The sequence below is a fragment of the Phacochoerus africanus genome, chromosome 6 (assembly GCF_016906955.1).
Source record: "Phacochoerus africanus isolate WHEZ1 chromosome 6, ROS_Pafr_v1, whole genome shotgun sequence".
Classification (NCBI taxonomy): Eukaryota; Metazoa; Chordata; class Mammalia; order Artiodactyla; family Suidae; genus Phacochoerus; species Phacochoerus africanus.
In genome coordinates, this window is record NC_062549.1 from 123,885,868 (window position 1) to 123,909,498 (window position 23,631).

Sequence of the window (23,631 nt, forward strand, 5' to 3'; positions counted from 1 at the left end):
TCTCTTTCTCCACTTCTGACTCTGGGCTGGGCTTGTGACGTGCCAGCCCATAGAAAGTGGTAGATGACATGCCATACATTTTCCAAATCTTTCAAGAGGTCTTGCGCCTTTCCATTTTTTTTTTTTTTCCTTTTCCTTTTTAGGGCCATGCCCTCAGCATGTGGAAGTTCCCAGGCTGGGGGTCACGTCAGAGCCATAGTTGAGGCCTACACCACAGCCACAGCAACACTGGATACAAGCTGTATCTACAACCTATGCTGCAACTTGCAGCAATGCCAGATCCTTAACCTACTGAGTGAGCTCAGGGATTGAACCCACATCCTCACGGAGACTATGTCTGGTCCTTAACCTGCTAAGTCTCAGTGGGGACTCCCCGCCTTTCTGTTCTTATTCTTGAAACCCTATAGATGCCATGTAAGCACACCCCGCCTAGCCTGCTGTATAATGAGACACAAGGCCCATGTGCTGTCACTGTCCCAGCCAGTGACCAGCCACCTGCCAAACAGAGGAAGGAGGCCATCCTAGCCCCAGCGGCCCCAGCTAGCCCAGGAGCTGATGCCAGATGCACAAGGGAGCCCAGCTGGATCAGCAGAGCTTGGTCCAGGTCAGCAGAATGCCAGTGGCCATAGGCACTTGGGAAATAATAGGTGAACCCTTTTGAAAGACCGCTAAGTTTTCAGCTGGTTCGTTTTACAGCAAAAGCGAATTGATAAGCAAAACAGATACCCATGCTCAAGAAACTTATGATCCAGTGGACCATCAACTTTAACCACAAAATCCTACAAATATATGCTAAGGGAAAGGACATGTGGGCATACCCCCTTCCATCATCCAAGCCCCTTTGCGGTGTGATAATGAAGCCAGCCTCCTGCAACAGTTCCAGTGACTCCCACCTTCTGGTGCTCAGACCACGTGCAGTGTCCTCCACACTCCAGGTCACTCTGCTTGACCAGTAGCGTCAAGCAGAAGGCATGGCGTGTCTCCTAGGAGATTAGGTCACAAAAGACCACGGCCACTGTCTTGGGCTTTTTCTCTCTCTTTCTGCTCATTCATTTTGGGAGAAGCCAGCTTCCATGTCCTAAGGACGTTCAGGCAGCCCATGGAGATGCCGAACGACAAGGAACCAGGTCTCCATCCACAGCCCGAGAGGTGCTCGTGCCTACAGAGCACTGAGCGAGGAAGCTGGGGAGCAGGTCTAGACCAGCCCAGGCCGACCCTCAAATGTAACCTCCTCAGTGACCTTGACCCAGGACCATCCAGCTACACTGCTCCCAGATTCCTGACATAAAGAGACTGTGAGATAACAAATGTTTGTTGTTTTAAGCTGGCAGGTTTGGGGGCGATTTGTAACACAGCTGCAGATAACTAACAAGAGGCGCTAACTAGACAAGGTGGTGGGGGAGGGGATGGAATGTTCCAGGCAGAGGGAGTCCTATGGCCCAAGTCCTCTGGTAGGAGAGTGGACAGCGTGACACTCGAGGAGGCTGACGGGTCAGAGGAGACCAGCGCCATCAGGGGTGACCTAGCAGGTCTTAATCAGACGTTCCCTCTAAGAGCAACAAGAGGAGTTCCCATGTGGCTCAGCGGGTTAAGAACCCGACTAGTATCCATGCGGGCTTGGAGAGAAGGGCAAGGATTGAAAGGGAGAGAGGGAGAAGCCCAGGGAGTAGGTGAAACGGTCGCTTAAAGAGAGGAACATGGGAGTTCCTGTTGTGGCGCAGCAGAAACAATCCAACTAGTATCCGTGAAGACGCAGGTTCGATCCCTGGCCTCCTTGCTTGGGAATCCCGTGTGGCTGTGGCTGTGGTGCAGGCCCACAGCTGTGGCTCCAATTCAACCCCTCACCTGGGAACATCCATATGCTGCAGGCACGGCCCTAAAAAGCAAAAAAAAGGTAACGTAAAATAAAAAAGAGAGATAAACATAATGGAGAGTAGGAGGCTCTTAGAGACACTGGCGTCCAGAAACATGGAAAACTCAGCCATGAGACAATGGGTGTTAAGGGCTCAAGGACTGGAACGGTCACTGCTGTAAACAGAGAGTAGGGGGAGGGGAGTGCGACCGGGGAGCAGCTGATGCTGAGCTGGACCGGTTCAGGGATTTGAATTCTCAGCCATCACTAGGGGCTGGGGAGCTGTTCTCAGCCAGACCAGCCCTCCTTTAGGGAAGAGTGATGAGATTTGCAGCTTGGAGGTGGGAGGGGGCAGAGCCCAGGGGGCTCTTAGGCTCTGAGCCAGTTTCTCCAAAGAGTCCCGCTAGGATAAGCTCTCTCCAAATTAGTGACTTTGGGGTCTTAGTTCTCCCTGCTCAGAAATCCCCTTCAAGGGGCAAAGGAAGAGGTGGCCAAAACCTGAATCATGAAGGCGAAGCCTTCTCTAGGCCCGGCTGGGCCAGGCATAGCTCTGCTCCCACCTTCCCGGATGGCCTCCCAGCAGGTGCAAAGATACGCAGGGAAAAAAGCCACCTCCTGGCCAGCCTCTCACTCTCCCACGGCCTGTCCCATTGGGAATGGATTTGTACTGTTTTGAAACTCCCGGGACTGCTGGACTCTCATACCATTCCCTTGCGGCTTTGGTCAAGCTGGCCTAAGCTTTTTTTGTCTAGTGGAAAAGAATCTAAAGATAGAAGCGTTCCCCAAAATAGCTTTGAAGAGGGAAAGCAAAGCAGACACAGCATTGAGCAGACTTATTTATCTTGTGACTTAATTATGAAGAGATTAACATATTTTTTCAGCCATGCTCCACTGAAGTGCAGGGGACCACTTTAGGACAAAGCGTGTGTCAGTGTTCGTGCTCCAAATCACTTCCTGGCGAGGCCGAGGCCCGCCCCGGCCACCCTTTCCCCTGAGTGTGTTTGAACAGATTGCAGACCAGGAGGATCAGAAAGAAGGGAAAAGAAACGAGGCCCAGGAGTTCCCGTTGTGGCTCAGCAGAAACCGGCCCAACCAGGATCCATGAGGATGAGGCTTTGGTCCCTGGCCTCGCTCAGTGGGTTAAGGATCCGGCGTTGCCGTGAGCTGTGGTGTGGGTTGCAGCCGTGGCTCGGATCCCACGTTGCTGTGGCTCTGGTGTAGGCTGGCGGCTACAGCTCCGATTGGACCCCTAGCCTGGGAACCTCCATGTGCTGTGGGTGCGCCCCTAAAAAGCAAAAAAGAAGGAAGGAAGGAAAGGAGGGAGGGAGGGCGGAAGGAGGCTGTAGATCAGGGTGAAGCCGGTCCTGCGGAAAGGACAAGGAAATCACCTGGGGAAGCCTGTGACAGCCCTTGTCCCTTTCTGCTCCCTGGCTTGGAACAGATACTCTTGGAAGGAAAAAAAGCTCTGCCTTCACCCGGCGCCCCCCGCCCTCCCTTCCCAAACACAAGAAGGACTTTTTCCAGGTGACTGTGGCTCTTCTCCTAGCGCTGCTTTCCTCACCATCTTCACAGGCACAACCAGCTCTCCTGTGACAAGTCGTGTGACCCCTGTTTTAATATGCTTAGAAGCTGATCCCCCCACCAGCATCAGCAGGGAGCCTCTGGGTATTCTCCTCATGCTGGCACTTGCTGAAAAGAAGAGGAGCCTGCCAGCCTCCTGCCTGTGTGCTGGGCACAGCCCCGGGCACGGGGGGCAGGACAGCCCCAGACCCTGCGGTTCTATGGAAAGAAAGAAGCAGTTCCAGCCAGTTCAGGTGTCTGGGGGTTATTGCAATGATCTTTTTCGTGTGGATTTCAGAGTTTGTGAATAGGGTACCTCATGTGAGGGAGTTTATGGTTGTAACATTGCAAAGATAGCAGGGGGAACTGAAAGCATGTTTGGTCAGACAGAAGTTCCACTCAGCCCACACAATTTCAGCATTTTCAATGAGTATTTATGCTTTTGTTTTTTTCTTTTTCCCCAAAGCTCTTCACATCTTCTGAGGGTAAGAGGATGCTGGAGAGAAAATGTACGAGCTAAACACTTAGAGATGAAAAGATCATGACACCTTGCCCAGAGCGCACTGCTGGTTGGACTGGGGAAGGGGGTGTGTGAAGCTGGGAGTTACTGGGAGGACCAGGCACAGCCAGGTCTTGGAACCTGGGAGGGGAGGTTGGTTTGCGGGGTTCATCCTGCTTGTTGACACACAGAGTGTTCACATCAACCTTTGTCCCACCCGTCAGAGCCCAGATGCAGCGTGTCTGGGGTTTTAATTGCTCTGTCAGCCCCTGGAGTGAGGAGTGGCTTTCGGACCACACTGCAAAGTCTGCTCATTACTGCAGGTCATGGGTCAGGACGTTCTCCACTCAAGTTCTGCCCAAGTGAGCAGTGAGAGGAGATGCTTATCTCCTTCCTTTATTTTAGCAGCCCCTGAAGTTCCGTTTCCTTCTTGAAACCTCTGACTCAGTGGCTGGAGGAATGCGCCCCAACCCCACCCCATCCTGTCTCCTCCTGCAACTCTGGCTCCTCCTTCCCTCCCCACAGAGCAAAGCACACGGAGTCACTGCTTCCACACGTTGCCTTCTCCTTCTTGATTTGACGCAGGTTCGTCACCTGTTGCTTCGATAAGATTTAAAACTGGCTGTGCTGGATTTTCAGTTTTTGACTATTCCCAGAAGGAAAATAGTATGTCATAGCCACGTAAGCATGCGCTATTTCTATGTTCTCTTTTCGACGAGGACCTCTGGCTCATCATTAAAAGCATGCAGTGGGGGTGGCCCGTCAGCCTGAGCTTCCGATGATCTAGGCTTGGAGCCGTGAGACTCTTTACTGTCATCATCACCTTAAAGCATGATCCCTTATTCTGGATTATGTACACCCACTGCGTTCGAATAACTGTTACGGGCTTTTATCACCGAATCATTTTTGTTGGTTTCTTTTTTTTATTACTGAAGTGACGCAGAGCACACAGACATTTTGTTATGATTTAAAAAAATACCCTTTCGGTGTATATTGTATATTTTTCAATGTTCGGTGTATATTGTATATTTTTCAATGTATATAGATTCAATATCTTTTCAACAATAATGGAATACTCTGGTTTGTTTTAGCATCTCAGTTCACTTAGAAATAGGTCATGAATATATTTCCATATTCTTATTATTTCATAATAGAGATTTTAATGGCTGTGTAGATTCTTTTATTTAGATTTTTATATCCCCAATCCCCTTATTGAACATTTATTTTTCAAATCCTTATATAAGTGCTTGCTATGTGCCAGGCACAGCTTTAAGCCCTGTATAGATATTAACTCATTTACCTCTCATCATAATCCTATGGAGCAAGTACTATTGTTATACCCATTTCGAAGATGAGGAACCTGAGGTTAAATAATTCATCTGAGGTCACACTAGTCACACCGTTTCAAAGGTGGCAGAGCCAGATCCAGACGCAGACAGTTTTGCTCCTGGTCACAACATCTGGCTTGCTTCCTCTACTGCCACTGAAAAGTAAGGACCTTCTCTACCTGGGAGAAGACTAAGTCTACACAAGACTGCTCTGGTTGGGAGTTCCCTTTGTGGCTCAGCAGAAACGATTCTGATTAGCATCCATGAGGATGCTGGTTCTATCCCTGGCCTCGATCAGTGGGTTAGGGATCGGCATTGCCATGAGCTGGGGTGTAGGTCACAGACGCGGCTCGGATCTGGCCTTGCTGGGGCTGTGGTGTAGACCGGCAGCTACAGCTCCATTTGGACCCCTTGCCTGGGAACCTCCATATGCGGGTGCAGCCCTAAGAAGCAAAAAACAGGCTGCTCTGGCAAAAACGGAACTGCGATCCTGTGAGTCACTGTTACTTAGAATGATACTGTCAGCTGTTCAGACCACAGGCAAAGAGGCATCTCGGCAGCATGGGTGGTGTTAGCTCAGTGGCTGGGCAAGCTCGTCCCGGGAGAGGCTGCTGGCCCAGGTCCAATGAGCCTGAGGTCCGGGTCACTCACCCTCCCGCAGAACCATGGAAAGTAGCCTCAGCCTTGCGTGTGCTGCCTTGACTTCCTCACACCAAAGTGACCAGGCTGTAGGAGCTGCTGCATCCAACCAAGGCCAGCCTGGGCGGAGCGGGCACAGCAGGAAGCAGCCTGGCTGGCTGTCGCTTTGCCCCAAAGGCAATGCTGAGCCAGGGAAGCTGAGGCTCAGGCTGCAGGGTGGTGCTGATCCAGCCTAGCGAGTGACTTCTGGGGCCGTCCTGAGAGCTTAGGAGAATCCCCAGACTGACCTGGGTGAGTTTGGGTCCTTATGCACCGTCACCTGGAGACGGGGCTTTAGGTTTGGCCACCTTTTCTCCTATCCTGTCCCATCCGGGAACGATAATCTGACGTCATCACTAACGATAATTGTTTTGTTTTACTTATTTAATTCTAATTTATTTAGTTCTCACAACGACACTGTGAGATAGAACAATAGTTAACCATAATGATTCGCGTTTTAGGGATGAAGAAAGGGAACCCCAGAGAACTCAGACAGCCTGACACAGGGGAAAGGGTGTCAGGTGCGGGCTGTGACCTTTACCTGAACTTGAACCCCAACCCCAGACAGGCCACCGCTCCCTGGGCTTTAGGCAGCAGCCGTGGCTGATAGGGAAACGCTGGCTGACTCGTCTTGCTCCCCTTAACCCCACCCCCTGTGGGAAGACAAGGTCAAGAAGCAATAGGAATTTGATGAGGGAGAGGTCAGGGCTGGGGGGGTTGAGAGGTTGCATTTTGCACAAGCACCTCAGGCAATGGTGCGCAGGAGCTCAGAGATTTATAAGAAATAACCTGCGTGCGTCTCTCCTGGGAAGCCTGTCAGACTGCCTTTCTTCCTTCTGTTACAAGAGAACCTGGGAAATACAGACCCCCCCTCCAAAGTCAAGGTCAGGGGAAGGATTGGTCTGAGGAGCCGTGATTATCGCTGCAGTCCTAGCACCTGCCCCTCTGAAGGCTCCAGATCAGGAGGTTTAGATGCTGGACAGCCCACGGGGTCCTCCTCTTCCACATGAGCCCCACCCCCTGGGCTCTCACTGAGTCAAGACTCCGGCCTCTCCTCCTGGCTGAGCAGCAACTCGGGTGGAGCCCGAACCAACTTCCCAGTTTGGGAAGGTCATTCGAGGCTTAATTTGATCACAATCTAAAGAACAGAGAAAAGACTTTTTAAGTGGGATTAGGCAAGACTGGGAAAAATGAGCTTTCCTATTGAAAAATGATTGTTGGGGTATGGCTATTGCATTTTGGAGTTTGTTGTGGTTGTGTCTTTTTTTTGTTTTTTGTTTGTTTGTTTGTTTTTTGGGTTTTTTTTTTTTTTTTGGTTTTTAGGGCCACACCCACAGCCTATGGAAGTTCCCAGGCTAGGGGTCACATTAGAGCTATAGCTGCCGGCCTACACCACAGCCACAGCAACGCCAGATCTGGGCTGTGTCTGCAACCTACACCACAGCTCATGGCAATGCAGGATCCTTAACCCACCAAAGAAGTCCAAGGATCGAACCCACATCCTCATGGATACTTAACCCACTGAGGGAACTCCTTTTTTTTTTTTTTTTTTAAGGAAAGATATATTGTTTCTGTGAAGTCCTTGAAGATAACCCCCCCCCAAAAAAAGTGCAGTGTTCACTAGTCTTTTAAAAATACAGTGAATTGTTGCTATCCTAGTCGGAGCGTCGGCGAGGTTGTTCTTGGATTAATGAGGCAACCCCTTTTCCGATGCTCTCCCCACTCTGAGTAGGTCGAGCCCTTGAAAGGGCAAAAGATCGGGTCACTGTCCTGCCTAAGAACTTGCAGTGACTCTCCATCAGACCCGGACAGAGGTCCAACCCTTGCAGGGCTCACAACCAGCCTCTGTCTCTTTAGAGAGGCAGTGCCACACACAGGCTGAGGGCTCCATCCGCACGCTTGCACACAGCACGTACACACACACACACAAAGCTGATCTTTAAAAAGCCAATGATGTTTTAAAAAAAGTTTTTGTGGCATTCTCACTGTGGCGCAATGGGATCGACGGCGTCTTGGGAGTGCTGGGATGCAGGTTCGATCCCCAGGCCCGGCACAGGCGGTTACGGATCCGGCTTAGCTGCATCTCAAGTGGTGACTAAGACTTGGATCTGATCTCCATGAGCTGAAGGGCAGCCAAAGAGGAAAAACAAACAAAGCAGCCTTCTTAGTTTATGACTGTGTTCTTATCCCTCCAAGTAAGATCCCTCGCCACAAGACTGTACCTCCGCTCTAACAACCAGAGGAGGGCTTGACTGCCCAGAATTCCATTTCCCTGTCACTTCTGAGCAGCCACCTGTGCGCTGTGGCAGGCCCACCTGCAAGCTCTCCTGTCTGACGCCTCGGCAGCCAACCCTGGACCACAGAAAGCAGGATGCTTCGAGGGTCTCCAGGCCTGTTTGGCTGTGTCCCAGAGACACAGCCCTGGGTTCGACCAGGGTCAGGCCTGAAGCCTCTGAGGTACACGGGCAGCTGCCACTCTGACTGTAAGGAAAACACGAGTATTCCCAAAGGGACTGCAGTGTTTTTGAAATTCAAAACAAGGTGGGAGGAGTTCCCGACATGGCTCAATGGGTTGAGAACTAGCATCCATGAGGATGCGGGTTCGATCCCTGGCCTCAATCAGTGGGTTAAGGATCCAGCGTTGCCGTGAGCTGTGGTGTAGGTCACAGACGCAGCTCAGATCTGGCGTTGCAGAGGCTGTGGTGTAGGCTGGCAGCTGTAGCTCCAATTTGACCCCTAGCCTGGGAACTTCCATATGCCGCGGGTCCAGGTCTCAAAAAACAAATCCAGGTGGGAGCAGACCCTCTCCTTCCCGTGGGAGGACCTGAGGCCGGTGAGCTGTGAAATGCGATGCCCGAGGCTCCTGGGAGGAGGGCTGGGACCTGGTCAGTTCCGCCCCGGCTGGTGTGCAGGTTCCAAAGAGCATCAGGTCTGTTACCTGACCTCCGTCTTCATAAGTGTCGTGGCTCACGGTCACCGAGGGAGCACAGTGGTGGCGCGGCAGAGTCAAAGCAGGGACAGGGCTCAAGGCTTCCCCGCCAGGCGGGATCTGCGCCTGAGCCCAGGGACTCCACGGACTCGTGCAGGACCTGGTGGCCCCGGCACCTACTTCCATTGCTCAAAGCCAGGTGCTGGGTCCAAGAACCAGGGCCATGGACCTCCCCTGACCCTGGACCTGCGCTGATAAGCAGAGGGCACAGAGAGAAGGTAGTTGGGCTGTGCCAGTTTTTCAGAATTTTTCTGGCCCGTGGGCTTGGGCCAGGAAGTTCCTATCCACATCCTCCCTGCCTACATAAACCCGCCCATCGCCTACCCCCCACGCACACTGCTGCACCTTAGACATTGAGCAGCAACCGGGATTCTCGGACCACGTAAAGGGAGCATCAGCAGGGATTGGCTCCCGGGGGCCACGGGCTGGCATGTGTACAAGGGCATGTGTGTTGGCCCCAAGCTTTTCTAGCGTGACCATGTCCCTCCTCAGGTTCAGGTGCGACGGGTCAATAGCTTAAGGGCAGTGAGGTGTCTTTTGTGGATGAAGCCATGTGTCCACCGCGCAGCCGCAGCCACAGGCTTGTGCCTGGCCTGGGTTCTTCACCCAGTCCCTCCCCTGGGCCAGGTCCTGCCCCGCTCGGGAGTGACCCAGGTGCTCTCAGAGAAGGTGGCACATAGGGGTTGGAAGACTTGGGGCTCAGGACGCAGGACGGGGTTCCTCTGCCTCAGGCACCCCCTGCCTGGTCAGTGAGTTGCTGGGAGAACCTGGAGCCCCAAGGCAGCCCTCATTTTCTGGTCCTGCAGGGCCTAGAGACACAGAAAACAGAGCATATTCACCTGTGGAGAGGCCCTGGGGGCAGGCTCAGAAAGTGGGCATGATGGGGGCAAAAAGTCCTCCAGGGTCATACAGGTGCCCTGTGGTCCTGTCTCCACACTCCACGCCGTGCTGCTCAGTCTACACGGCGTCTTTTTTTTTTTGTCTCAATGGCTTTATATTATTTAGCTTTTTATAAATGTTTGTTAATTTTGTTTTATCTTTTTCAAAGTACTATGCCTGGGAGTTCCTGCTGTGGATCAGTGGGTTATGAACCTGACTAGTATCCATCAGATGTAGGTTTGATCCCTGGCCTCACTCAGTGGGTAAGGACTTGACGTGGCTGTGGCTGTGGTGTAGGCCAGCAGCTCCAGCTCCAATTCCACCCCTAGCCTGGGAACCTCCATATGCCACAGGTGCAGCCCTGAAAAGCAAAAGCAAAAAAAAAAAAAAAATACTATGCCTCTCTGAAGAAATGTCCCATGGCTGGAAGCCCTGGGGCTGTTCTCACTGCCCGGCTCACCTGACGTGTGTGGGGAGATGTGCTCAGCAGACACTGGTCCTCAGGCTGCTTCTGTTCCAGAGGCAGGAACTTGTGGCTGGGGGCCCCCATCACTCAGGGTCCCATCTCGGGAAGGCACATATTGGTTAGCGCCCCCCACCACAAGGAAGCTCAATCAAGGGCCCCAGTGACAGCGGGGAGCACCCCCCCCCCCCCGAGCTTCTTTCAAGCAAAGGGAGGGCTCTCATGGGGACCACTGTATTTACAGTGATTCAGCCCCTGCAAGTGCCAGGCCCTGTGCTGGATGCTTCCCTAATGTTCGTATGTCTCCTTCTCAGGGGCCAGTCTAGGAGGTGAGTACTCTCATCACCTCCGCTCTACAGCAGGAAAACTCCGCGGCTGGCACCCCAGGGGAGCAACTAAGAACCAGAGAGGGGTAGCAGGTGGTGAGGTCACACAGCCTCCAGCAGCGGCACAGTCCTCAAGCCCAGGCTGACTCTGGAGGCTGCGCCTTTACTGACCACCCTGCCTGCCTCCCCTGCTCAACCCTGCCCGGGGCACCCCGCCTCCAGGCCTGCCTCCCTTCCCCAGAGTCCTGAGAATCAAAACCCCCTCCACTGATGTAACTTCCTGTGGAATTTGCTGAAAGATCACTCTGGACCGTGTCCATTTGTTCTCCACAGGAGGCTCCTGTGGGGGAAAGATTGTCAAAATATTTGCTGGCCTTGCAGGAGGCGCTCAGAGCGGTTGCAGCACCGCGGGACCGGGGAGGTGCCAGCCTCCCTCCGCGGCTTCTCTTGGCATCCGGTGGCTCAGGAGGGGGAGGGGAGCTATATTTAGCCTTCCCGAGCCGAGCCCATCGGGCTGCTCCAGTCCCGCACAGGTGTCCGATGGATGGGGACTAGTTAAGAATGTTCTGGTTGGACGCATGAGCTGGGGTCCGAAGTCTGAGCTCAGGGAAGTGCGCTCCTGGATGCGCTCCCGGCGCCTCGGGTGTGCGGAGGCCCGGGGCGGTGGCTCGGCCCCGGGGTCCCGGGCCTCGGAAGGTCCGCATCTTGCCCGGCTCTGCCCTTGGGCCTGCTTCCTCACCCCTCAAATGGGGTCAGGGCGACGAGGAGAGACCGTCGCGGGGCGGGGCAGCCTCCAGGAGCCCGGCTGTGACCTTGAGTCCAAGCCCTCATCCTAAGAGCTGCGAGACTTTGGAGAAGCGCTGTCACCTCTCTGGGTCTCCGTTTCCTCCTTTGTGTGCGTGCACAAGTGTAAGTGAGGGCACGTGCGTGTGCCTGTGTGTGCGTGCGTGCGTGTGTGTGGACTAAATGGGTCTCTTCACAGGATCCCTGGAACAGTTCTTTGTCTGTGACATAAGCTCTCAGGACACATCCATGTGACTGTTTACGACCCCTTCTTGCTGTCACATTTGATTAACTAAACCATGGGTCTTGGCCCCTGAGAGCTGACGCTCTGGCGGAGCAGAGGGTTGGAAGCCGGCTGGAAGGAAAGGTGTTCCTTGCTGGCTCCTGTGTAATCAGCTCAAGGGTTCTTCTCCCCACCCCTCCTTCCCTTCACAAGGTGCAGCTTTAATGCAACCATGTCATCTGTATAAAAATCCTTGGGGGCCTGGTGGGAGGGGCAAGGAGTGAAATTTCCCCCTGAGAATGTTCTGGAAGTATGAACAGGAAGGGAACTTGTAGGGAGCTTGGCTTCAGTTGCTAAAGCAAAACTCTTCAGGTGTTTTCAGTTCCTTTTCACTATTTTGAGTTTCTCTTCAAGGGAAAAATCTTTGCAGGTGATACACTGTGGGTTTTAAAAAACAAAACAAAAAACCCCATGTGTTAGAGCCAGACAGACCAAGAAATTCAAATCAGAGCCCTCGAGCCTACTAGCTGGCTGGGATGATTTCTTCTCTGACGTTCAGTTTCTTCCTCTGTAAAATGGTGGTAATGATATTTTACAAGGTCGTTGGAGAATTAAATATGGCCGTGTACACACAACACAGACAAGGGTTCAGAAAAGCTAGTTCCCCTCCTTGGGCCTCCTCTCCCCATCTGAGAGGCTCCTCCCGTGGCAGGTCCACCTTCTGCCCCAAGGAAACAAGGCAGGAGGCAGTCCCCAGGTTCCCTTATATTGTGTACTGTTAGTTTTCCGAGCCAGGCTATAATCCTCCTAGGAGTTCCCCCGGCAGGTTAGAACCTGTGGAGTCAGAACCAGGAGTGGATGCTGTTATGGTGAAGCTATAAATAGGAAAGGAACAAAGTGGGAAAATTCAACAGCCCTTTCTCGCTTGGCATTCAGCTGCGAGCTGGTGGCCTCATTCTCCAGCTGAGGCCTCTGTTAACAGCTGAGAGCAGTGGGGGGTCACAGGGTGGAGTTGGGGAGACCACCTCTCCCTGCCAGGTGTCCTCCAGCCTATTCAGGAATGGGTCATTGGGCTTTAGGTGGCTGGGGCCACAGTCATAAACATATTGGCCTTCTTTCGTCCAGCCATTGGTGGCCTTGGATGGCTGGGGGTGGGCAGGAGGGAGCAGGATGATGGTGAAAGGTTGACAGGGAGGAGGAGGGCGCAATCCTGAGGCCTGGGCAGCATCTCTATAGGCTGAAGTTCTGAGTCCCCACCTAGTGGGGTCCCTGGGGCTCCCCAATCCCTCGTCATCTTCTGCCAGGTTCTGGGTTTCTCTTGCCATCACCTAAGCTTTCTCACTGCTCTGTCCACGTCTTCTCCATGAAGGCTGTGACAATCCCAACTGATGTCTTTTTGCAAATTAAAAACATCACCTCCTTTCCCCAGAAAATGTGATTCTACCAGGACACACAGCTTGGCAAATGGGTGCCCAGGGCTGGATTTCAGCCTTCACTTGCCACTTCAACTGAGCAACCTTGTGCAGTGAGCAACCTGCACAACTGTACGTGACAGCCCTGTTTTCCATTTTCTACTTTCATGATTTGGATTGGCCGTGCTGCTTCTGTTGCCTCCTCCGAACTCATTGCTTCTGACTTCACTGTGGCCCTTCCTATAGCATGGCCAGCTTTTGATAAGTTACAAAAGAGAGCCTGGCAGTGTCAGGTTTTCTAGCCTCCTCTTTGAAGGAAATTGCAATCCATACACACTAGGGACAGGTCAGAGGACATTTGAAGGGCTCCTCAGACTCCAGTTCAACAGTATTCAGCACTCCAGGCCCAGGTGAAGGTCTAGCCCATCTCCTATAATAGCGTGACTCCCCTGCTTACCCTGGGAGCTTCTACAGAGGCCAAGGGCAGCGTCTGCTTCCATGTGTTCATAGAGAGAACCCTGGAGTTCTGGGGGTTCCAGCATCACTCTCAGCCTCTCCATTTTCCCTCCTAGAAGGGCAGGCAGATGGCTTGTAAACAGCCCCCTGAAAGGCCTGCTCTGATGTCTCAGGATTCCCGAGGGGGGCAGTACGTGGATTTTACTCCCTCCCTCCCACTTGGGCACCCACACTACAGCATTCCCTCACCAGTGACCCGGCCCTTAGGGTTTAAGATGGTCCAAAACCAAGGTATTTTGTGACGCCATCTTCCCCCTCTTTAAACTCACGGTCTCTGCCAGAATGTCTGGACCACCTATTAGACGTGAACGGTTCAAAGCCAAGTTGCTGGAAGCCTTGCCAATAGCCAGGAGAGGCCACTCCCTTTGAGGAGCAGAGAGAGAGGTGAGCTGATCCCTGGGTGGTCCTCCTGCTTGGCTCTGAGAGGCAGTGGGAGGGAAGGGTTGGCTTCAGACACATTCTTAGGTGCAAGGAAGAGCCAGCTCCCCATCACCATGGTAACAGCGGGGGCTGGCAGGAGGCTGTACACCTGCAGAACAATCCTCCAACTCGCCCGCTTTCTACAGGTAGCAGCTGAATTTGCCAGTACAATCTAGGAGGGTGTTATAGGGACGCTTTTGAAGGTCACTAACCCTGCCGTTCAGAGCCAGGAAAGAAGTTGTTGGGGACACGATGCCTGGGCCGAGGGAGGGAGGAGGGGTGGAAGCTGGTTAGATGAAAGAAGGAGAATTGACGTGGAGGCGTGGAATAAAGTGAAGAGCTTGAGGGAGCCACCCTGCATAGTTTGAGCATCAACTTCTAGGTAGAAAGAAGCACCTAAGGGTTTTAATGATGGAGAGATGGGATCAGGCTTGCATTTTAGGAGCGTCACTCAGGTGCCTGAGTGGGATACTGACTGGAGGAGGGCGGGATGGGAGAAACCAGCTGGGAGGCTGTGTCCCGGGGAGAGAGGGTGAAGAGCGTGGCGGGCAAGGTGGAGGGGACAGGGGGAGGAGGACATGAACTTGAGGACTATTTAGGCATAAAGTCCTCAGGATGTGGCGAATGGGTGGCTCTGTGGCTATTTGTATGCGGTGGTGACAGAGAGGGACAAGGGTCCAGGATGGCTTCCTGGGTTCCAGCTTGGTCATCCAGTGGGAGAGAAGTACTATCTTGACATATGAAAACACAGAAGAGAAGTGCCTGGCTTTTTAGGGCGTGCTGATTTTGAACTGTCTGTGCCATAATCAACATCTAGCAGACCATTTGGATATAAAACTGAAGCACGAGAAGCAAGTTGCATTAAAACTACAGAAGTGAGGCATTCCCACGGTGGCTCAGTAGGTTAGCAACCTGACATAGTCTCTGTGAGGATGCGGGTTCAATCCCTGGCCTCACTCAGTGGGTTAAGGATCCAGCACTGCCACAAGCTGTGGCATAAATCACAAATGTGGCTCAGATCTGGCGTGGCTGTGGCTGTGGCTGTGGCGTAGGCCTGCAGCTGTAGCTCCCGTTGGACACGTAGCCCTGGGAACTTCCATATGCTGCAGGTGTGGCCCTAAAAAGGAAAAAACCCCCAAACCTATGGAAGGATAGGCTGTGTTCAGGACCTGGACCCACAAGGAAGACAGAATGGAAACTGGAAGAGGTGGGAAAAGAGTCAGGGGAAGACGATGCCTCAGAAGTCAACGGAATAGAAAGACTGACGGAGGAGGTGTCACCAATTCAAACGTAGCAGGAAGGTCAGTAGCACAATGCCTGAATCGTGTCCACTGGATCCTCTACTTTGCAAGTCGTTGTCAACCTCAGGGAGAGCCTGGGGCAGAGGCAGCTGCAGAACAGCAGAGCCTTTGGTGAAAGAAAGAAGAGGGATGAGGTGGTAGATGGTGGGGGAAGGGGAGCCCAGGTGCAGGTCACTGGAGCCGGGGGGGTCTGAGGCTGGAACCCTGGAGGTCTTGTCACAGGTCAGGAGTGAGTGGCTCTGAGGACCACAGCCAGCTCCAGCGTAAGCAGGGAACAGTCCAGGTTTCCCAGATGTGTCTGATCACAAGGACACATGGGAACTTGTTAAACGTAGACTGATCTTTCCAGGCCAGACCCCTTGGGGAGGAGCCCGGGGATCTGCCGGGTCAAACATCTCAGGTGGTTCTTACGGTCAGGCGAACCTGAGAACCTTGACCTCAGGGTGGAGAGAGGAGAGGGTTTTCGAGAAGATTGGATGGAGGGGAGGTTTGGAAGACCCCTTGGGAAGAGAGCAGGAGAGACAGTCCAGGTAGGAGGGGGTCGTTGAGAGGGTGAAGGAGAAAGCTCTGCTGTTGAGGAACCGTAATGGACTCAATATCTGGCGTCCCGGTCGGTGGTGGTGGTGGGGAAATAGCACGCTCTGGAACCCGAGGAGCCGAAACATTTGTAGGTCTGAGTTCATGAGCCCCTTAACCCACTGAGTGAGGCCAGGGATTGAACCCGCATCCTCACAGAGACTATGTCAGGTTGCTAACCTACTGAGCCACCGTGGGAATGCCTCACTTCTGTAGTTTTAATGCAACTTGCTTCTCGTGCTTCAGTTTTATATCCAAATGGTCTGCTAGATGTTGATTATGGCACAGACAGTTCAAAATCAGCACGCCCTAAACCTAACTAGCTGAAAAGCCAGGCACTTCTCTTCTGTGTTTTCATATGTCAAGATGGTACTTTTCTCCCACTGGATGACCAAGCTGGAACCCAACTCCTCTGAGGAGTTGTCTCAGCTACAAATAGGGCGATTGAAACTGGGACCAGCCTGTCTGCCTCTCTTCCTTTGCCGAAGCATATGGAAGTTCCCAGGCCAGGGACTGAATCCAAGCCGCAGATGGGACCTGCGCCACAGTTACAACAACGCCAGATCCTTCACCCACTGGGCCACAGCGGGAACTCCTGCCTCTCTTCCTTTGACTGGCCGTCCTGCCCATCTCTCTGTGCCCTGATTGTCTAGCTCTCCACTTCCAGGAGCAAATGGCCAAGTGCTTGTCACCTGGGTTTCAAATGCAAAAGTTTTATTAAGTTACCTCATTCCTGTTTCCAAACAGAGCCAGTCAAGAGCCCATTCTAAGGAGGCGTTTACACCATTCCCCAAACTTTGTGGGCTCAGATGATCCTCCCAGAACTGGGAAGGGGGGTCCTTTTTTCACCCTCGGTGATGCATGCCAGGTACCTAGAATCCTGGATCTGGCACGAGGCAGACACGTAGGTGGAGGGGACAGCCACTAGTGTCATGGCACCCTGTGCACATCCCTCACCTGAAACTCCCCGAGGAGCCTGGTGTGGAGGGAAGAGCTGGGCTTTAGAAACCCTGCCGAGTCTGTTCCTCCGATACTTTCTAGCCTGTGTCCTTGGGCAGCCTCACTTCGGTGTCCTCATTTGTAAAGTGGGGATACTAACGCTTGCTCAGGGCACTGCCATGAGGACTGGACAGGCAAACCAGGCAGAGATGCCAATAACAGGTGCTCAGGCAGCGGGCAGGGCTGGTCACCACGGGTCACTGTAGACCAGAATGGGCACTGAGAACCCAGAGCAAGTGGGAGAGGACCGTATGGGGTAGGGGCAGAGGAGTGGTGGTGCAGGGGGACCCTTCGAGTTCCTGCTGACTAGTTTCTGGCCCCAGTAGTTCCCAGATCATCGCAGTCTGTGTTGACAGAAGCATCTTACCTGTCCGTTGTTTTGCCTCTGTTACCAAAGGCGGGAGCAGTATAATACTACCTCTGAGAGAGGCCCTCAAGGGCAGGAACCACCTGATCTGCTGTCCCCGGCACCTTGCCTTCTGGGGGACACACTCTAGGTGTTTGCTAACAGTACGCTCTCAACCAGGGAGCAGAAACCCCGAGTCTAATCATCTGGAGCGCACTCCCCAAGGAAGGCCAGCGTGACTCAGGGCCGAATACACAAGGATTATTCACTGGTTTCCTTCCGTGTGGCGCGTTTGTCACTGCCTGGTCACGCTGTGAGGAAGCGCTCCTGTCACACCCTCCCTGTTCATGACCCCCGAGACAGACCGGGTCACATGGGGAGCACTCAGGGGCTAGAACTTCCTGGAAATGCTGACAGCGGGAGGTCTGCCTCCCACTCCCACCAGGCTGGGTCCTTCCAGCAGGAGGAGGTTAGGGCAGGACACGGTCTTAGCCGCCCCCCCTCCCCAAGCCTAGAGCAGAGCAAAGGAGTTTTCCCCAGGCTGCCCAGGTAAGGCGAGGATGAAGGCTGGCAGTCCCCCTGCCAGAGGGTTGCAGAGCCAGGGCGGCGCCTCTGCACGTGTCACCGTTAAACTCGGGTTCTGAGTCAGTGGGTCTGGGGTGGAGCCAAGATTCGGCATTTCTGACAAGCCCCCAGGGTGGCAAGGCTGCCACACCCAGACCACTGGGGGCTTGTCAGAAAGGCTCAAGGCCAGAAGGCTGGAACTTCTTGGCTTCCACCTGTGACCTGTCTACATGGCTTCCTGCCGCGGGGGAAATTCAAGGTGTGTGGAGGAGTTCTCGTTGTGGCTCAGCGGTAGTGAACCCAACTAGTATCCATGAGGACTCAGGTTCCATTTCTGGCCTCACTCAGTGGGTTAAGGATCTGGCATTGCCCTGAGCTGTGGTGTAGGGCAGACACGGCTTGGATCCCGTATTGCTGTGGCTATGGCGTAGGCCGGCAGCTGTAGCTCCAATTGGACCCGTAGCCTGGGAACCTCCATATGCCTCAGGTGCGGCCCTAAAAAAGGAGAAAAAAAAAAAAAAGTAGGGTGAATAGCTTAACAACCCCCAGCTTTAATAATGATGCCTGTTTTAGCAAAGTCTTTGGGTGAAAGCGAAAGTGGTGGGGTCACACCTCTCGCCCTGGGCTCGCACACCCGTGGACTCAACAGGGGAGTGAGTTGTGCAGTTCGGGTCTGGCTGGAAGGAAGGTAGGGCCCCGGGTCCTGATCCCTTTCTGGTCGCCATCTCTTCTCTCTGGAGAACCCAATGACCCGGACCTCGCAGGGACCGGGTGAGCCTGAAAAATGGGTGGCAGGGTCGGGGCCTCACAGAAGTCGAGAACAGCCCCTCCCCAGCCCCTGCCTGACCTTGGGTGCTTTGGGGTCGAAACTAAGGGAAGATGAGTGGGAGGCGGGAGGCCGCGGGGGAGGCCCCCCCCCCCCGCGGGGAACAGGTCTGCGCTCTGGCCCCGCCCCCTGCGGCCACGTGCCCGCCGCCCCTGTCACCTCTGCACCTGCCTGTGCGTCTTGTTCTGTGGACTGATGGCTGCTGTTAAGATAAGGACCATAAAGAGCAGAGAGAAAGGGACACCGCAGTCTGACCCTGGGCTGTGTGGAGCCCCCCAGGGAGGGGGTCTGTCACACTTGTCAGCTCTGAAGTGTCGCGCAGCCTTTGTCCATCCTCAGGAACAGCCCCCCATGCCCTGGTCCAAAGTTCCCCCGGTGGCACTGTTACCACCACGCTCTCATCACGTGGACAGCACCTTCTTTCTGAGAGCCCGCGGTCCCACTCCCCAACCGTGGGATCCAGCACCAACGCAGACACGGGGATTTGTGAGAAGAGGATGACTGTGGAATTAGAAAGATCTGTTTCATTCCTGGCTCTGGTATTTAACTGGCTCCGTGACTTGGGACAGAATCCTAAACCTTCATACCCTCATTCTAAAAAATGGAATGGTGATGTTTGACCCCAGAGTGATTTAAAAACTCGCATAAATATTATTAATTTTGTTTTTCTTGACTGGACTGACTGTAGGCAAAACTGAAAGTAGCAAAGTGTTGATTCAGCACTTTTGCATCCTCAGCCTGAGCCACGTCCCCCTCATTCCCAAGTACCTCTTCTCGGCTTGCCTTTGAAGCGCCAGATGCTGCTGGGCAGCCAATCAAGAAAACAGCCAATTAAATTAACATGTATTAAAGGGCCAGTAATTTACTCTTAATAGAGGCAATAGTCTGTATTTATCAGGTCCTCCCTAAGTGCCTGGCACTGATCATCGCTGGTATCGTTCTCTGAAGACACAGTCTCATGAGTTATGTGACCCTCATCCTCTCCTAACAGATGGAGACACTGCCCTAGAAGTCAGATACTTGCTAAGAATTGCACAGCTGCTCAGCAAAGATTGGGATTCAAATGCAGATGTGTCTGACTCTAAAAGCAGTGCTATTTATTTGTCTATTTTTGTCATCTCTTTGAGGCACTGAAATCAACTGATTAGGAGCACGAAGTCTGAGCCAGATGGCATGGGTTCAAAGCTCAGCACCTTTATGTCTCTCTTGGTCACCTGGGCAGGGACCGCATCCTTATCTATAAAAAAGGATAAGAATAGTACCACCTCGCAGGACTATGCCAGAATTGAATGAGCAAATATACCTAGGGCTCTTAGTACCTGGAACATAGTAACTGTCATATAAATTATTTTTAATTATGTAATAAAAGTAATTAGTGCCTGTGGGAAAAAGGTGAAACAGTTTAGAATAAGGGGAAGGAAGAAGCAAAGTCCCCTCTCACTCTCCTGTCAATTTCACCCCTCGGTTTGATGCGAAGAAATTCTTCCAGACATTTATGCATGTAGACATATAGTCCCACACAAACACACGTTTGTTATTTTTACATTAGCGGGGGCAGCTTGCTTTTTTCACCAATATTTCACAGGTCTCCTGCCTTGTCAGCACTTAGGGGATAACCTCCTTCTTCTCAGCTGTGTAATATAGGTGTGCTGTAACTTAGTCATCCCTCTGCAGATTAAACAGGGTTTTGGGGTTTTTTTAAACCTGCAAATAATGCTGCAACGAATATCTTCTTAGGTACAGGTGAGTGAGCATTTCTGCAGGACAAATTTCTAGAAGTAGAGTGCCTGGGCAAAGGGCACATTCAGAGCCAGCATTCTGTTAAGTTGTCCATTAAGAATGAACCTTGTGGAGTTTCCATCGTGGCGCAGTGGAAATGAATCAGACGAGGAACCATGAGGTTGGGTGTTCAATCTCTGGCTTTGCTCAGTGGGTTAAGGATCCAGCATTGCTGTAAGCTGTGGTGTAGGTCACAGGTGTGGCTCGGATCTGGCCTGTCTGTGGCTGTGGTGTAGGTTGGCAGCTACAACTCCAATTCAACCGCTAGCCTGGGAACCTCCATATGCCATGGATGTGGCCATAAAAAGACAAAAAGACAAAAAGAAAGAAAGAAAAAAAAGAATGAACCTTGTTTTACGAAAAGGAGGATGTAGAGAGAGAGGTGAGTGCCTAACACAAAGGAATGAAGAGTTTTAGGTGATAAGATTGCTAGGAAGATTTCTTTTCTTTTCTTTTTCTTTCTTTCTTTTCCTTCCTTCCTTCCTTCCTTCCTTCCTTCCTTCCTTCCTTCCTTCCTTCCTTTCTTTCTTTCTTTCTTTCTTTCTTTCTTTCTTTCTTCTTTCTTTCTTCTTTCTTTCTTTCTTTCTTTCTTTCTTTCTTTCAAGATGGTAGGTGGAAGAGTCTTAGCCACATCTCACAAACCATTCTCTTAGGCTGAAGCCCACTCATCTGGAAGGCCAGCTTTGCTCTCAGAGATTGAGTGCCAACATCCAGGCAAGTCAAGTTTTTCGGTCAGCCTGGTTCCTCCTGTATAGGGTAGCTGGTAGGCTTCATGTTCCCTTCGCTTTCTCTAACCAGTTCCCTCTTGTGCATGAGGTCACCCCCACCTGTCACTGAGCCTTCTGCAGCATCTAAACCGAGCCTTTTCCCATTAGAATGCAAGATGGCAGGCAGGTGGCTGTTGCACTAGCTTTTACATGCATTTATCTCCTCTTTCTTCATTTCCATAGTAAAGCATTTTATCCCCCAAAACTGCTCTCCTTTATTTTCACCAACATCAAGGGTCTGTCCCCCAGTACTTTTCATGTGTCCCTTCTCTGCCTTCCCACAGCACAGGGAACCTCTGCTGCAGCCAGTCCTTCCCTCCGTACCTGTGCTGTGTTCCCCGCGAGGACAGATGTTCCTGTAGATACACTCCCCTTCGTGTCTCTCTGCGCTAATGATGATTTCCCTATGGTAGGTTCAATGAATTGGTTTTTCTAAGTGACATCCTTAATAATAAAAGTAATACATGCTTACTGGAGAAAGACAAAAACGGAGGCTGTGCAAATAAGTAGAATCGTCTGGAATTCCATAATTACCCAGAGGCATTTTAGAGCTTTTCCTTTCAATTTTTGAGTAACCTGAGAAGCCAATTCAGGCAAAACTGGTCATCAGATTAAAGAATTGAAGTAACTGAAGTTACTGCAGGCACTGAAGACAAGGCTTCAGGGTTTGGCGAATAGGTGGTTAAAATGTGCACCTTGCATAGAAGATGGGCCTGTGTTGCGAAGAACTCCATCTCTTTGTCAATTTTGCACTCATTCATTCAGCAAGTAGGTATTGAGGATCTGTCCAACAGCAGCCCTTCTGTAATGATTTTTCTAGCCAATATGGCAGGGAGTTGGCAGCCATCACAGAGGCCCTTTGGAAGCTGAGTTAACTTTCCTGCTTGATGGACTGGGAATCCCATGACACCAGGTCCATGGATAGCCCCTCATGAGCCTGGAACTTAGAGCTTAAGGCTTCAGAAAATACCACAACATTTGCTGCTCTGCTCCAGGTTAGAGCTGGCCCTTCTTTGGGTCAGAGGTTTACTGTGTCGTAACCTCAGGGAATTGTTCAAGTTCCGATTTTCTGTTTGGTCTTTATCGATGAGAGATCAGGCATCCATTGTTCCTCACCTGTTACTGTGCAAAGCTGGCATTTTAGGAGTTCTTCCTGAAAGGGCATTTTGTCTAATGTGTGCCCCAGCTCCATGTTCACTAATGATGCTGTGGGGTGAGTCCCAGCAAATGACTTTGTGGCAGGAGGGGACCAACTCCAGGGTGAGTACTCCCTGACGAAGCCTCATGCACTGCCCAGAAGTCATCGGCTCCTTCTCACTGGTTATGTGGTCCTTTCCTCTGTGTCTTGGTGGAAGAGGCCTAGGGTTTGGCTGTCTGAACAGGCCTGTGGAAGCTGGCTGTAGACATAAAGAAATTTGAATTCTAAAATTGTTTATAGCAAAGCCCACATCCTCGGCACTAAATTATGTAGCCTATGGGGAGCTTTATGGTGTAGTATGAAGATGAAAAACAAAGGGTCTAGAGGCCTGGGGTTGATTCATTCAAAAAATATGTGCTGCCTGCCAAGGATATATCCTCCCAACTAGGAACAAAGCAAAAGCAAAACCACACATGGATCTTAGAGAACACAGAGCAACAGATTAAAGAAAAAGTAACAAATATATATGTAATTGTGAACTGCGGCAAATTCTGGGAAGGAAAGCAGATTATAAGAATGTGTAACCAAGGAATCTGCCCTGTTCTGGGTTTCAGGGAAGGTTTCCCAGAGAATAGGACACCTGAGCTGGGATTGGTTATTTAATTTCACAGTGCCTCAGTCTTCTTACCAGTAAGATAGGGATAACCCCACCCCCTTGACTCACAGAGACCCTGTGGGAAGGGCAGTCACACACATGAAAGAAAGGCTTTACAAAAAAAGCTTGATGTCCCCAAGAGTCCGCGTGTTCCTCTCTAGCCGGCTTTTGCATCCGTCATCCAGCCGGGCGTTATGCAGGCACTCAGCCCGCTGACCTTGGATCATTCTCCTCCACTCTGCCAGGCAGCTGGGTCAGACAGACCCCGGCTTAGCTTTGGTTCTGCCACTCACATCGACTCTGAATTTGGGGTCATTACTTAGCTGCTGAGACTCACTTTTCTCATGGGTGAGATGGGGGCACCAGTAGTCCCAGCTCACGGCTTAAAGCTTGTGGAGCACTTAGCATCGTACTTGGGTTGTAGTTACTCCTAGACCAACTGTAGCTGCTGTTATTGTCATTGTTCCCTTTGCTAATTACTAACGCTTGCCAATTATTTCTTGGTAATAACTTTGGCCCTTCACTTCCATTTCCATTGCCACCATCCTCGTTATGTGACAGTAAGGCCATTGCCATAGCCTTCTAATCAGGGTCCTATGCTGGCTCTCATTTCTCTTGTTCATTCCACAAGGCTTCTGAATGAGCTTCCTAAAATAACAGAGTTTTACATATGTCATTTCTTTTTTTTAATAATATCACTGAAAAAATAGCTGCAGTTCATAGCACAAAGAGCTGAGCTTCCTAATGCGGAG

The 23,631-nt window shown here is 51.8% G+C and overlaps 1 protein-coding gene across 2 annotated transcripts in view; it reads left to right on the forward strand.

The window, feature by feature from the left end:
* Window positions 1-5,922: 5,922 nt before the first annotated feature.
* BCAR3 (BCAR3 adaptor protein, NSP family member) overlaps window positions 5,923-23,631 on the forward strand; it is a 138,930-nt gene continuing 121,221 nt past the window's right edge. Inside the window, exon 1 of one of the 2 annotated variants that reach the window (XM_047785270.1) lies at window positions 5,923-6,169. The gene's annotated coding sequence lies outside the window, so the exon portion shown is untranslated. Of the gene's footprint in view, window positions 6,170-17,552; window positions 17,700-23,631 lie in introns of those variants that run through there. The other variant, XM_047785271.1, reaches the window with a different exon arrangement.